Source organism: Protopterus annectens, chromosome 4.part1 (assembly GCF_019279795.1).
Source record: "Protopterus annectens isolate FY-2018-M chromosome 4.part1, PAN1.0, whole genome shotgun sequence".
Taxonomy (NCBI): Eukaryota; Metazoa; Chordata; order Ceratodontiformes; family Protopteridae; genus Protopterus; species Protopterus annectens.
Window position 1 is genome coordinate 529,707,874 of NC_056734.1, and position 15,915 is coordinate 529,723,788.

Genomic DNA, 15,915 nt, shown 5'->3' on the forward strand with positions numbered 1-15,915 from the left:
GAGACTTCCCATACTCTGGAACAGACTATCAATGTCAAACAGAGTGCCTCATTAGCACTCTCCAAGAAAAATCTTGATGATTGGATGGGAGATAGGAAATTCACCGCGGGGATGACTTCTGTGGCTCTGCTCGACAGGGGTACAGGAAAATAATTTTCTTGGGTGGCGAAAGCCAGGGTACATTTTTGGCTAGGCTTATATAGGCCCTAGGGCCAATAGCCTAGTACCTACCTATGAACCTATAAGTTCGCATAGCTATAATCCACGAGACATACTAAAATGCTTACAACAGACTTATTTTAGCTAGAGGTCCATGAGGCAAGTCTCCTTGCACTCTGTCAGACCGTTCTGAAATAAGGAAGCTAGAACAGAATACATCAAATACATAATACTTGAAGGGAAAGAAAATTCCATCAGTCCAAATACTCTGAATACTCTGCAAATGTAACAAATGCAAACAGTCTCAAAATAGCGAACGTACATGTTTTCTGAAGAATCCAAACAGGAAACGTGAATGAAGGGCCATATAATTGGAATCCATCACCACCAGCCAAGGACTGTAGGCAAAAATTACATCACATCCAAAAAGTTTCCAATTTCAAATACTAATACTAGGCAAGCTCAGGGAAGACTCGGAGGTGAGCTACTGTCACTTAAATCAATACTGAGCACTGAAGAGAAGGATTCACAAGCCTGCCACTCTCAGTGAATTTTCCTGAAACCATGAAAAGATGCAAATCATATCTGAAGTTTAGTGCTCTTCCTTCCTTAAGCTGATAAAAATTCTAAGGCTGGTTGTTAAAGTTGCTGTACCTCTGATATCTACTTTGAAATTCACAAACTTGCCCCCAGCGAGCCCTTCAGTAGTTTGACCATGTATGCATAAGCACTAAATGACAGCAACACAAGTTTTCCCCAGTGACCCTTCACCAGTTTGACCATGTATGCACAAGCACTAAATGACAGCAATATTCATTATTTCTTCAGCGATCCCTTCAATAGTTTTAATATGTACGCACGCACAATAAATGACGCCTTAATATGTATGCACAACCACTAAATGACGCCTAAACATTGACAACGATCCCTTCAGTAGTCTATGTATGCAAAAGCACTAAATGACAATAAAATATTTCTCGAAATGAAGTCAATAATCATACCTCCTTTTAAACAGTTTTGTAGTAGCCTTTCATATTTCTCTCCTTTCAGCAGCTAATTAATTTGCTCCCTAACTGGAGTACTCCCCAGACAAATTGAGTTTTATTTGCCAAGTTCAGTGTCCTTTACGTGTTTTGTATGCAAATGAGGCCCTTTTACTTTTTATCTTTATGAATCATACTAATACACAATGTTTTAGGTGTCATTCTTGTAACAGCTCTCCTCCTACTGCATATGCCTTAAGTACTTCAGTGTCTGACCATAAGGAGATGCGTTTATAAACACAACTACTCTGTTGTCATTGCATACAAAATAGTCATTTTGCAAAATTTCTCCCTTTTATCTATTTAAATACTTTTTCCCCCAGATACAGAACACAGGGAGCCCACCAAGCCAACCAGTGTTGCTCTTGGCTCGTTACCTTCCCCTACTAAAAAACTGCTTCTGGAAGCTCCTCCCAGACTAATCTGCTCATACTAGTAAGCACTGGAAGATCAAACAGAAGTTCCTCTCCTTAGAATGCTAAAGCTCGAGCTACCCTCTCCTTCTTATCTTTCTGATTGTTGGTACACAAGTCCAGTACTAAGATGGAGGGGCTACCCTGCCTGCTTCCCTTCTACTACCAGTCTCACAGCACTTGGTATCCTCAAGCAGTGAAGTAACTGCCTTATGCTCACAGATAATAAACTTTTACTCAGCACAATAAATTTTCTTTGAGAGAGATACAAATATTTAACAAATATGGGGGCCTCACTCGGACAAAAAATGGACTGTGAACAACATACACAGCAGCCATAATCTACACAGACCCAAACTAAAATGTCTTAATGCCTGGGTTGCAAAAATAAATAAATGTCTAATCTTCCCAGACCTGAAGATCAGGCCTCAGCAGAAACCTAGCACCACACTGTCCACATTGTCTTCAAGCACATTTTCAAAGGGTCACCAAAAGTTCAATCATCTCAAATCCAGTACAACAGACCACACTGCAACATAAATGATTAATGATTGGTGATTCTATAGTCTGGCAAAACCAATTCTTCATCACTATGCTGGACAAAGACAGGGTAACGGTGAACTGCCTTTCAAATTCTAGTATCCGATATCTCAAGGGCCTGTTAAGACCCTTTCACCTAACAAATATGACAACACGTTTCTGGCCCACACAGTGCGTGAAAAGGCAAAACCTTGAGGGATATGCAGAGAAACATTTCAGAATTCTCCATCTATGTCATAAATGCAAGCAAGCCTTTGATACTGTGGAATATTCCTTCTCCAAGAATGATGCCTAGGTACAAAGAAAAGACAGCTGGTTCATTGACTGTTGGTAATATTCGGTGCGTGTCACCATGTGATAAGATGCTCTACAAATCTACTTGCTTTGCAAAGGATGGCTTGCACCCCTCATTCCAATTGGCAGAGTCCAGCTAATTGGCATCCCAGTGTGACTTATTAACCAAATCCAAAAGAGGAACACATTAAGGTGGCTCTGCTCTATGGCAAAATGTATGAAACTGCCCAGTCTTGAGGGTCTCACATTTGGAACATAGCCATACTTGGGTTCTAACAAACCTGGTCTAAATGTTCAGAAAGAACCTCTCTCTATACCTGGGAACTGCATCTACCATATGTTTAGACCTGACGGCAATTGTGTTGACATCTACATACTTGTTATGGACCTATAAACTCTCTAGACAGATTCCCGGAGATTCACAATTATTCAATGGCAAAAGGCGCAGCAGTAACTGACCAACCCTGAGACTCTCCTGCATTTGGAGCACATCCTCACCTTCTCGGCAATTTGTGAAACTTGGGGTTAAATGTTCAGAAAGCACTCCCTTTTTTACCTAGGGTTTTGCGCCTACCATGCCTTCAGATCTAGTGTTAACTGTGGTGGAGTCTCCATATTTGTTATAGACCACGTCATCTCTAGACATATTCCCAAAGGTCCAAAACCAAGCTCATTGAACTCTAAATCACACTAAACTGGACCTGCTCCCAATTTACAGCATGCTACATACAGGACATTTTCTATGTCCCCTGAAAAATTACATAAGATTCCTAAATGTATCTGAACTCCCTATAAACAAAAACTCCATTAACTTGGAAGACTAACTACCCCTAAATAAACTGGAGTACCTTTACCTCCAATGTCAGACATGTCCAAGGATTCTTAGATTTAACAAACACAAACTCCCTGGAACAGACTGTTTAAACCTAACAGAAGCTCCAATATTCTTGACCTGGTCCTAACAAATATAGCTTTGTTGTGTATTACTCCCCTGGCATCTCTTTTCCCAGTTAAGTCAGATCATAAACTAGTTACCTCCATTTTCCAAATCTGTAAATCCACTGAAACCAATATCTCAGAATTTAAGGATTTCAAAATTACAATCATCATCAAATTCTATGAAGTTTTTCAAAATTCATTTTTAGTATCACCCCAGACATCGCCACAGCAGGTAGCTTCACAAAGGAATTGTACACTCAGTTAGATAAACATAAGAACTGGCAATCCATACCAGATAAATACAGTGGGGAATTTAAAAGCAAACAAGTCACCTAACAAACTACAACAAAAGGAAAAAAATGAGATCCTTAAAGTAAACAGCAGATCAAAAACCTTCATATCAAGGATAACAAAAATTGTCTAAAAACTTGAAAAATACTACTACGTCTTATATAGCAGCCCATGAACTTTAGGCTAGCATTAGGTGCAAAGGACAATTGCAAATCATTCTTTAGCTATGTTAGGAAAGCAAAAACACCAAACCGTGCTCTGAACTTACTTCATAACAGCACTGCCTACTGTAATCCAGACATCGCCAATATACCAGCAAACAACTTTAGTGAGAATTTTACTCCAAAATTGACTATCCAAAACCCACTTGGCTCTGAATTTGTCAGACCCCACCATCAGAAATCACTACAGAACATGCACTGACAGTGCTCTCTATGATTAAAAATACTTCCACCATGGGACCTGACAATATACCTGGCTGTTTAATAAACTGTTCCCAACAACTCATGGCAGAGTTACTCATACTATTTAACCTGAGTTTAGCCATTGGCTTTATCCAGGAGGTTGGTGCACAGCAGTAGTGATTCCATTCCATAAATTAACCCCACCCCTGACAACTGACCCAAGAAAATGCAGGCCCATCAGCCTGACAAGTCTTAATATCATTCAGCTGCACCTACAGTATTTTGTCTCTGTCAAAGGTGGATCCTGTCTACAGAATCTGGTGAAATTTGAAAGGGTAACGCTGGCTGATGACATATCAGAACCAGGGATCTACATTTTCACTGGAAACAGTGGATCCAGAGGTTTATTATTCAGCACCTTTCTGACCTCTGGAACAGATTCCTGCTGCAAATCAAGCAGAGTGATGCATTTTCCTTTAAATGGGAAATGGATAATTGAATGGGTATTCACAAATTCCCCCCTGGCTTGACTAGCTTAGCCCTCCTTGAAAAATGAGATACAGTCTAAAGGGAGGGTAATGGCAGGGTGCAAATGGTCACATGACTCAGTTGCCATGTATTTCCAATGATTCCTACAATTCCTATATCTGTGCAGACATTAAGAGCTTTCACTCCTTCAAGGCAAAAACCATAAACCTTTAATCTTCTTGGAGGAGCTTCTTTACATATGATCAATTATTTTTATACACTTCCATCTTGTAGTGTCTATGATAAATCAACTGGTGTTCAAGATGGATCTCTATACTCAGCAATAGTTGAGAATAAGCCAAGAAATAGAGCATCACTTCTCAGGGAGGCAGAAATCAGACCTACTTAGAAATAGAGAGAGCACTCATAGGGCAGAGTCTTTAAACACTGAAGTGTCAAGACAGACCCAAATACAGGAATGAAGTCTCAGGCAACAGGGTATGGTAAAATTGTAAACCATCAAGGGTCTATGACATAAATGTTTGCAACAGACACATTCAGAAAGACACTGGAAGCATCCTCACCCCTGGAAGAGTGGCCTTTGGCTGAAGTGGAAAAAGAGGCAGCCCGTCAAACAAAAAAGCAGCTCATAATCTATCTGGACACTCCTCACTTATCTGCAGTCATACTAACCTGCTGAAACAATGAGAAACATTTGGTCCAGTCTTCCTGTACTCATGCACACTTCCTAAGTAAAACCTAAAAAGACAATGCACAGAGTTCTTTCTTTTCTGAATATCACTCCAGAAACAAAATGGGAAAACATGATTGGTTTAATGACCACTACAGTGCCATCACACTCTTCAAGAACCAAGTCAGTCCTCACAGAAAATAAACATCTGTGAAACACCACACTGGATTCCTTACAAAAAAGAGGCCTGTAACTCAGATATATAACAGGAATAGATAACAGATGCCAATAAACGTTATCCTCCAGTAGAAGACCCTCTAAATCCATCATACCATATACAGTTCAGAGGAAACAGTATGTTAGTAACTCATTAAGTTTAAAGTTCCAAGGGGGAGGTGACTCATAGAACCCACATACTTTACTGAACATCCAATGCTTGGATACAGTTCTACCAAACACAAGGCTGTGACGTACCTAAATGGAACAAAATGCATCTTGACCACCGAAAAACACAGCCGATTCAAACAAGTGTCTAATACAGATAGAAGCAAAGTGCAAATTCCTACAGCAAGGTGAAGGAGAAAATGTAAACACCCAAATGGAAAGCCTTTCCCACTCTCCATAGTATCCTTCATCTCGGAGACCTAAAAACAAGCTTTAGCTAATCAGGGGATCTAAGGAGTTGTCAAACTCCAACAAAAAGTCAGCTGCCTGCTGAAATGAAGAGGATGCCTTTGGCTTGTAGTGGGACAGACTCCTAACACTAACAGAGACAAAGAGCATGAAATCACACCATTTTCTGTCACCAGAAAGGGTGTGGTCTTTCTTAGGTCTGCTAGCAAACATGGAACTGTACAGAAAGATGAAAACATACAACTGAAGTCACATGACCAATCCCCCCCAAACTGGGTAGAACTTGGGGGGTGCACATTCTCCTCTGTCGTGAGAGTCAATCTAAGAATAGGGCTCCCGACATTATCTTCACCAAGCAGTTTCTCCCATACTTCTAGTTCTAGAACAGATCTGAAACTGTGGCTGAGGGAGTCTGGCAGTGAATTCACTACTCTTTGGATGCCATCGATTACTAAATGGTATTCTACAGCCTGCCTGTCCCTGGAGGAGTGGTTACTGCCTAGAAGCTGTAGTTTTATTGGCCATTTTGGGGTCAATTCTCAAACTCCTTGAGCTCTCTCTCAAAACCCAGCTGCCTCGTGGTTTTGGCGTCTTTTCAGGCTTGCTAGTTGTTGCTGAAGCACCTACCAAGGGGAGAAAACGCCGAGAGAAGAAAGTGAGCCACTTTTGTGATTTTAAGTATTTTCTTCTAATTTTGTAATAAGTTTTACTGCTTTGCCGCCTACTTTTTGGCATTTTCAGGCTTGCTAAAGTTTATATCTGTAACAGTAACAGTACTTGGAACACATCTAGAGCCTGTTTACTGCATTTCCTGTGTTGCACTTAATTTAAAATTGTTTTTTTTCTCTAAAAGCTGCATTTTACCTGATTTTGGCCTAGCACTCAAGTGTGGGGTCATTTATTGCACTGTTGTGATTATTCTGCTGCTTGTGTATCTCTGCTACCTTTAAACTACAACAAAAAGAAACAAAACAAAAAAATCTTGCTTTTTTCCCACTTTCTGAAAGTTAAGAAAGTTCAGTTACAGATTTGCTGTTCTGAACTGTTTGGAAGTTTCTAGAAGGCCAGTGCTTGCTTGGGCTAAAGGGAAGTCTCTGTGTTTACCAGTGGGAATGGTTAACACTGAACAGCCTGCCTGTCCCTGGAGGAGTGGTTACTGCCTAGAAGCTGTAGTTTTATTGGCCATTTTGGGTCAATTCTAAACTCCTTGAGCTCTCTCTCTTAAAACCCTACAACTCTCTTTTTGCGTGGTTTTGCGCACTGAGCAGCGTCGGGCAGCACCGCCTAAAGAGGTTTAAATTATTCCAGGCTCCACAAAGTCTGCTCTTCACTTTTCCCTTAGAACTGTTCAAACTCTCAAAGTAATCATTCTATTCTCTTCCTAAAGCCCTGCACTTGCTCAGCTCTTATAAGGAAACACTAACTAACTAAAGCACTACACCCTCCTTGACTTCTCATAAGTATTAGGCTCCTGATTGGTCCTTCCTGATCAAGTGAAAAATCAGTTCCCTTCCCTAATCTGATCAGTAAAAAAAAAAACGTTCCCTATACTGATCTGGTATGTCCAAGGGTCAATTTCAAGGTTACTCTCCAGTCCAGCTGGTGAATCTAGGAATTTTGAGGCAATGTTACAATTGCCTTATGTACACAGACAACCCTCTCCTCCTTCCAACAAACTCTAATACATGTGAGAGATGCAGTTACACAGCCAAACTGGAGGCAGAGCTCTCTCAACCCAAGACTGGCAGTCAGGAGGAAAAGGTAACCACCCGCACCACAAATCCAGTCTCACACAGACCTATTGCATCTGTATACCCAACACAAACCCACAAAAACATACTCGGAGGCTCAAAATAAAAATCTGCCTAAACAGCAAAGACCTCCTAAGCAGATATCCAAGCAACAGCCACCCCTCAACAATACCCACGAATCACATATCTCACAAAATCAGTGTGCCTCACAGTCACAGCCCTTAAGGCCAAACAACACACCAAATACACTTGTTATAGGGGACTCTATTGTCCAGCACACTGACGTCCCGCTCACCAGACTGAACAAGAAGGTCACTGTAAGCTGCCTGTCGGGTGCCAGGATCCGCCACATAACGCAAACACTCAGGTCACTCCAAAGCAAGTATAAGTATGACTCCATCATTGTCCATGCTGGTGTGAATGACCTGAGACGTACCTCCCTGGACTACACGAAAAGAGAAAGAGGAGCTCTCTGGCCATGTAGCCCAGGCTGGAATGACCCTGACCTTGAGTAGCATCTTGCCCTCACCAAGAATGATGCCACAGTAAAAAGACAAAATGATCAGTTTCAACAATTGACTAAAGTATTGGTGTCATTCAAAGGGGATCCAGTGTCTGTCAGCCTGGGATGACATGCTCGACAAGTCACATTGTTTCGCTAGGGACGGCTTTGCACCTGTCACCCTTAGGCTTTCGTGTACTGGCCAAGGCTCTTGCCACCCCCATAGTGCCTTTTTTAGGCAAGACTCAAAGGACAAATCCACCTCCATAGACAACCCAAAGATAAAAAAACTAAAGGCAATGCTACTCAATGCCAGAAGTCTAAACCTCAAGATGCACGCACTCAAGGCTCTCCTCAGTATGGAGAAAATCGATGTCTGTGCAGTAACAGAAACCTGGTTCAAGGCTCCTAAGAGCACCCCAGCACTACCAGGTTGTAACTCATACCATGCATTTCGGCCCCAAAACTCGGACCGAAGCACAAAAGAAGGGGGAGTATTTATATTCATCAAAGATACCTACACCTCCAGGTCAGTGGCTCTGCACGAAGCATCGGAAACCATCCATGTGCAACTAACAGCGGGCAAAACCGCCTTTCAGTTTGTAGCCTGCTACAAAACACCCTCCCTATTACAGGAACCCCACTTGGCATTCCTGAGAACACTGGAGAATATGAAGGTCTCTCCAAACACTGTTATTGGGTGACTTCAACTACCCAAACATTGACTGGGAAAACTACTCAAGCCCAAACACCCTCGCCCAACGGTTCCTTGAATTTATAAACTCTAACGCAATGGAACAATTGGTCACCACTCCCACAAGAGGGAACAACATATTGGACCTGGTCATCACCAACATCGGGACTCTATGTTCCACATCAGAGGTAAACCCCTCATTGGTAAGATCAGACCATAAACAAATTTCCCTGGGCATCCATATCCCCATCCCCACCCCCAGCCAAGGAAAGCACTGTAAAGAATTTCTCAAAAGCCAACTTTGCACTTCAAGACTGAGGTGGAATCCTTCAAAGCCCCCAGGCCAGAGGATAATACAGCCCAATCCACAGAATCCTTTACAAATGCATTCTTTGAGCACCTGCAGGAATGCATGGATCGTGCTATCCCAAATAAAACCAAGACTCACTCCTCCAAAAGCAGGAGACCGGTCTGGTGGACTCCGGCCATAAATAAGCTATACAACAGAAGGAGGAAGCTACTACATGACAGAGCAAAATCCCAAAAAGGGAAGGCATCTCTGATCAGTATTAGCAAGAAACTTCAATCCCTCATAAAATCATCAAAGGCCAGTTTCGAAAGAAAAATTGCCATAGACACTAAAGATAATCGCAAGGCCTTCTTTAGTTATGTCAGGAATATGGGTGGAAACTCCCAGATATGCTCTGAATTGTTGCATAACGGTACAAAATATACCGAACCTACAGACACAGCCCAACATCCTGGCAGACAGATTCAGCGCAAAATCCCCCCCCCCCCCCCCATCGGAGCAAATGCTTATCCCAACTGATTGTAACCTCCCTGACATCACAGATGCACAGGTGAAAGCTGTCCTCTCCAAAGCAAAAAAACACAGCATCTATGGGACCGGACGGTGTCCCAGGCTGTGTCTTACACGAGCTCCAAGAAGAACTGAACCCTCACATTAAGTCACTGTTCAAACTTACTACAGGATATGTACCCAAAGAATGGCGTAGAGCTACAGTGGTCCCACTCCACAAAGGTGGTGCCACAAGGGACCCCGGGAACTATCGCCCCATAAGCCTGACGAGTCTGGTCTGTAAAGCCATGGAGCGTATTATCATGGAACTCATAAACAAAGACATTGGGAGCCTCCAGACACTGGACCCTACCCAATTCGGCTTTGTTAAGGGCCTCTTAAACCTAGTTGATTTCTTTGAAACAGTTACCAAAGCCATAGATGAGGGCAAGGTAGTCCACACAGCCTACCTGGACCTCGCAAAAGCCTTTGACACAATACCCCACTCGGGCATCATAAATAAGCTTACCCACTTAAATATCAACCCCTATATATCACAAGATGGGTTGCAAACTGGCTCAGAGATAGAACCCACATGGTCAGAATTGCAGGTGCCATGTCCGAATCCAAACCAGTTACAAGTGGTGTCCCACAGGGCTCAGTTCTGGGACCTCTCTTGTTCGGTATATACTTTTCTGAGGTTCAGGCTAACACGGGGGGATTATGGCTGACAAAGTTCGCAGATGACTGCAAACTGGGGGCCATAATCCAATCTCCAGCTGACACAAGCATCCTCCAAAAGGGTCTCACAGAGACAGATGCTTGGTGCCAGAGCCACGGCCTCAAGCTAAATGCTAAAAAGTGCATAGTCATCCCCTTTGGGAAAAACAAGGTGCCCACAAATTACCACATAGGTGGTAATCCATTAAGTACGGAAGTAATTAGAGATTTGGGAACCAACGTAGATAGTAATCTCTCCTTTGATAGTCATGTTGCCAAAGTGGTTAGAAAGACCTTCTATATAGCCCACCTTATCACGAAAGGGTTCGCATCTAGATCAAGAGAGATCATTGTGCCCCTCTACTCATCAGGCCCATAATTGAATACAATGCCCCTTTTGGGATGTACCTTACCCGACACCTGCAGCAACTTGAGTGACCCCAAAAGTACCTCACCAAGAGGATCATGGGCTACAAACAGATGTCCTATGCAGCTCGACTAAAGAAACTCCAGCTCTACTCAGTTGCTTACCGCCTACTCAGAGGCGATCTTTGCCTGACGTACAAAGCCATGTCAAACCCAGAATTAATGGACATGCTCCACCTCAAAAAATCAAAGTCCCTTAGAGCTACACGCTCCAGGGACTTAAACCTCAGCACAAAAATAAATAGGACATGCTGGAGGGACAGATTCATTTCCCAGAGGCTCCCCTCACTCTGGAATAGAATCCCAATTCATGTTAGACATAGCCCCTCGCTGACCCTCTTCAAGCGAAATCTGGACGTGTGGATCGGAAATCGCAAATTTACCCCTGGGATCTCTTCGATGTCCCTGCTAGACAGAGGCACAGTAAACTAATCTTAAAAGGGTACCTTCTGTGACCCACTTTACAGAGGCACAGTAGGCTAATCTAATAGGGAGGCGGAAGCCAAATACACTCTGGCTGGGCTTATAAATGCCCTAGGGCAGATAGCCTAGTATCTACTTATGAACCTATGGACAATCTGCAAACTGGGTATGAAGGATCTTTTAATTTGCTCACGCCACAACATGTCTAAGTCATACTGACCTCAGCAGGAAGAAACCCGAAAGACAAATTACTGCACCCAAGCTTACACCATTGGTGTAGGGCGCTATACCTTTGACTTTGACCCAGGTGACCAGAGATCAATTAGCGGCTTGGATGCATGACAGTGCAGGCATGGGAGCAAGGGTATGACCATCCAAGGGGAAAGGGCACAGTAGGCCAAGTATCCATCACAGTTACCTCTAAGGAGAGGCAAAGGAAACTATGCCTTCTGAGGGATGGCTTTTGGCCTTCGAAGACACTATATGGTGGTAGCTCTCACAGTTAACTGGTTGAAAGCATGCACTAATATAGAGAAGAGAATATTGTGGGTCCTTGTGACACAAACAGCAAGCCCCGTACCAAGGAAGTGGGTGCCAGCACAAACACCCTGATGTCTGCCAGGATGACAGCTCTACCTCAGTTTTTTGCCCTAGTGGATCTAAAGGACAGAGGTTCTCATCACTAGGGAATGAAAGAGTCAAGTCAAATTGTGGGAGACTTGGTCAGCAAGACAGACAGGGAAAAAGCCATAGAAAAAAGTACTGACCCAGCTCAAACAAGTTTATATGAAAAATTTCTCAAGGGTTACACTGACTTTGAACTACAGAGCACTCTAAATGGGATTTCCGATACAGCAGCAAATATAAAGCTGCAAGAAGAAACATTCCACAATAAAATGGGTAACATCACCCCCCCCCCCCATCCAGTCTCTGAAACCTCCTCATCCAACAACACGTGAATGCGAAAATGAAAATGGTAACCATCATGAAACTAAGCACAAAAGTGTTAGACCTCTTGTTTCTTCAGGGAGGACAACAAAGTCATGGCTTCCATAGCTCTCGCCATGAAATGATGGGCACTTCAGTGTGTTCAGCACCACCTACTACAAACAATCCTCTGTGATGAGATTAGACAGCTCTCACAGGGCCTGCTACCACACAAGGGTTCATCAGTAGGGAGTTAATAGATGAGGAAGACCAGAAAGTTAATTAGCCAAGTAGGACAACTCCAAGAAATTTTAAAATGGCTTGAGCTGCTGTGTTCTAAACATACACCAAATATTAAAATACTGCACTGAAACAGTGACAAAAATAAAAGGAGCTTCCTGTGGATGGTCCCTCACAAGCAATGGAGAACAGAGTATCCATAAAGTTCAGTGAGTCACAATACAAAGCTTAACATTTCAGATCTGGCTGTCCCATATTTTCAGCGGTATAAAATGGGATACAACTACACTCTACTGCCCTTTGTAACAAAGATGGACCCCCTCCCCCAAGGGGAAGAAGTTTCTACATCACCATTCAAGAAGTGTTTTAGGAATGCCACTGGAACTAACTGGTCTCATAAGGAGGTGCTTGATGGGAAAGAAAAAAGACTCTTAAGTAGCTGCATCAAATCATGGCCAAGAATATGAAGGTCGTTGGTGCTAGCTCTCCAAGCACGGTCCCTACTGAAGCATGCTGACAAAGAAATGGCAGAGGGACATGAAAGGGGTAGGACTGTGACACTGGATGATCCTTCCCTGTCTGTCTGCATTGGCGGTTTCTTCCAAGGGTGCTTTAATTAAAAGACAAGAATGAAACAAGCAGATCACCAGAGACTGTACAGTTGGTTAACTCCTGCTTCTTTCTTTTGCAAGTCTTCTATACAGCTCTTACCTGCTGAACAGGACTCTTCCCCAATACACAACTAAGAATGAGAGCCCCCAGAATATTTTTCTCAACTCTTCCATAAAGGAGGAAAGCAGCCTAAGCTTCACAATGATGTTGAACACCCCACGGTCTGCAGCCCTAGCTACAGTATACATACAAAGAAACAGTGACAGGTACATAAGCCATCGGGGAAGTAGTCACAGCAGTTTCCACAGAAACCAGGATCCCAGAATTTGTTGGCTTTGCCATAGTTTGTAAAGACTGGAATATGTAAAGCAGACATGGAGGAATAACAATTCTAGGCCCAAAGTGCAAAAAAAATTTGCTCACTCTAGCCACAGTTTAGAGGCAAAACATTTTGGTCTCTAGGAGTTATACTGGACTGATCCACAATGCCTGCTTAGAATGTCATTCTACTTCCATATGGACGTAAAGGGGTATTAAGCTCTTTCTAAAGCAATGCAATCAGAATTTGGATGTTTTCAAGCTTCAATGACAACCACCACAAAATCAAACTGTAAGGGTGTAAGACCTAAAGCTCCTCACTCTTCTTTATCATATAGTGGTTAAGCCTGTCTTAGAGGGAAAGCAAGAGAAGCATAAAGTTCACTGAGGACTTCATCAACCAGAATCTAGTCTCCTAAAGGGACATCTGGAAAAGAGCAAAGGGTATTACCCATTCTGTAAGAATTGCAGTCCTCTCTGAAGTCTCCTCAGAGGTAACATTCACATGCAGAATCAGAGAAGAATGGCAACACTTTACTTAAGCTAGCTCTATTAGATGGCAATCTGTGTTCACCCCAATGTTAAGTGAAAAACGCAACTGCAAGAAAGGTGGGGACTGCTGCTGGTAGGCCACTGCAGAAAATGGGATGTGTGCAAAGACTACACTAGCTCAAGACTCTTACCTGATCCTGTATTGAATGAGCTTGCTCTCAACAGGTTAAGTCTTATCAAGCACAGTGCTCCTATGGTCATAACTCTCTAGATTACAGTGGGTCCATAAGGAGCAATAGAAGATTACTCAATGCTCAGTGATAAGGTCGTGACTTGGGGGGTGAGAAAGGTTTGCTCAGACCCAAAAGTCACCAAAAAGCCTTCATGGGAGAATTTGCAGGCCTCCAACTAGTAAACAAGCCAGCTAGCAATACTCCCTAGCATATCAGAAATGGCATTCATATAATGTGGCTCCATACAAAAGATGTAGAACTTCTACCTCCTTTGTTGGTCATCCATTAACAACTGATGAAAAACTCATCTCCTTGTCAGATGACAGGCTGTAATCCATGAAGGAAAATAGGCCACCTGTTCAGTACGTAAGGCCTTGCTTAAGTTCTGACTTAGCTTTTCCTTACCTTATCCGTTTGCTGCAACTTATGCCCAAGGATCAAGCAACAAATCACCCCCTTCTGCACCCCTCCCATCACTTCCAGCCTGTGAGCTGTCAGGCAAGACAGCTTTTCTCACCTACTTCTCCTGGTATCAAGGTAAACCGGAGGGACTTATGATTCTCAGATCTCGTCTTAGTTAAAATCCCAGCCACAAGCAAGTATAACATATTATATGCCATACAAACATCACTGCATGGTATGAAATAAAGTAATTTAGGTAAAGCAGCTAAGAAACTAACATAAGCAGGGTTTTAAGGAAAAATCTACATACCACAAGGCAAAAAAGAAAACCTCAGACTGAAGTAAATCACCTTCAAACCTAGCAAATGTAACATTTACTACACCAGTGAGATAAAATCAAAGCTGTAACAGTAATGATGGGAAATAGAGTAAAGCAGAGATGTTTCAAAGCAAATAAAAGGTCTTAAATAGCCTCACCTGTCTTGGAATGAAGCAGGTGGTGGACCCAAGCCCGTTTTCTCAGAGAACAAGAAAAATTTTATCTGTCACTGCACAACATGCGATTTCAGAGAGTTGATTAAAACCACAGTTTTCTCTGTGTAGAGCTAAAAGGAGAGACTGGATTTATGAAAACACTCAGTCTGAACTGGAAAAAGACCTGGCAAGTAGGAAAAAAGGAGATACAGATCATAAACACATGGAGGCTGCAAGGACAAGGGACTACAGCTCCCAAAGTTCACAAAGTATCACCAAAAAACATAGACAAGGGAGTACAGATCCCAAAGGTCACAAAGTGTCTCTAAAATAGTCCTGGGTTCTGACATTTGGAAGTAAAGTGAACAAATGTACATGCAAATATTAACTTTTCAAGTAAAAAGAAACATCATCCAATTCACAGTCCCCAAAGCACAGCCAAAGGCAGCAGAATCAAGACGAAAAGCACAGCAGATGTTCAAATATAGGGATCAGTGTTATGAAATAATCCTTATTCATGGGGAAATAAAACACGAGCACACATTCTCTCTTCAGAATGGAATTTCAGACCTCTATGGGTATGATCCAAGTGTGGCTGAATTATATTTCTTAAGATGCTAGAACAAGGCTAAACCGTTTGTTTCTACTACATGGCATTTTGCCTCATGCCTGCCAACTACTGAGACTTGTCAGTCAGATAAAAGCCTATTGGTTCCTCCATGTTGGGAAGTCACAGATAACCACAAAGGCAAGAGCCACTAGAGTTAGTCATTCAAGCAGCCACAAGAGTTACTTGTGTCCTCGCCAACATCCTGGCTAAGGCATGTATGATGGTCTTAACACCACCCCCTATGTGAGAGGGGGAACAAACCACATCACTTCCAGGTTCACAAGGTCTTTCCCAGGCATTTATGGTGGTCTTACCACCGCCCCCTGTGTGAGGGGGAATAAACCAATCATGTCACTTTCAGGTTCACAAGGTCTTGTCCACCACATGCATGCACACTCCTGTAGCCTCATCTTCTGC

The 15,915-nt window shown here is 42.7% G+C and overlaps 1 protein-coding gene across 5 annotated transcripts in view; it reads right to left on the reverse strand.

Annotated features, from left to right (window-relative positions):
- The window catches only part of PAK2 (p21 (RAC1) activated kinase 2), a 1,120,998-nt gene that overhangs the window by 390,706 nt on the left and 714,377 nt on the right, over positions 1-15,915 (reverse strand). The window lies entirely within an intron of this gene.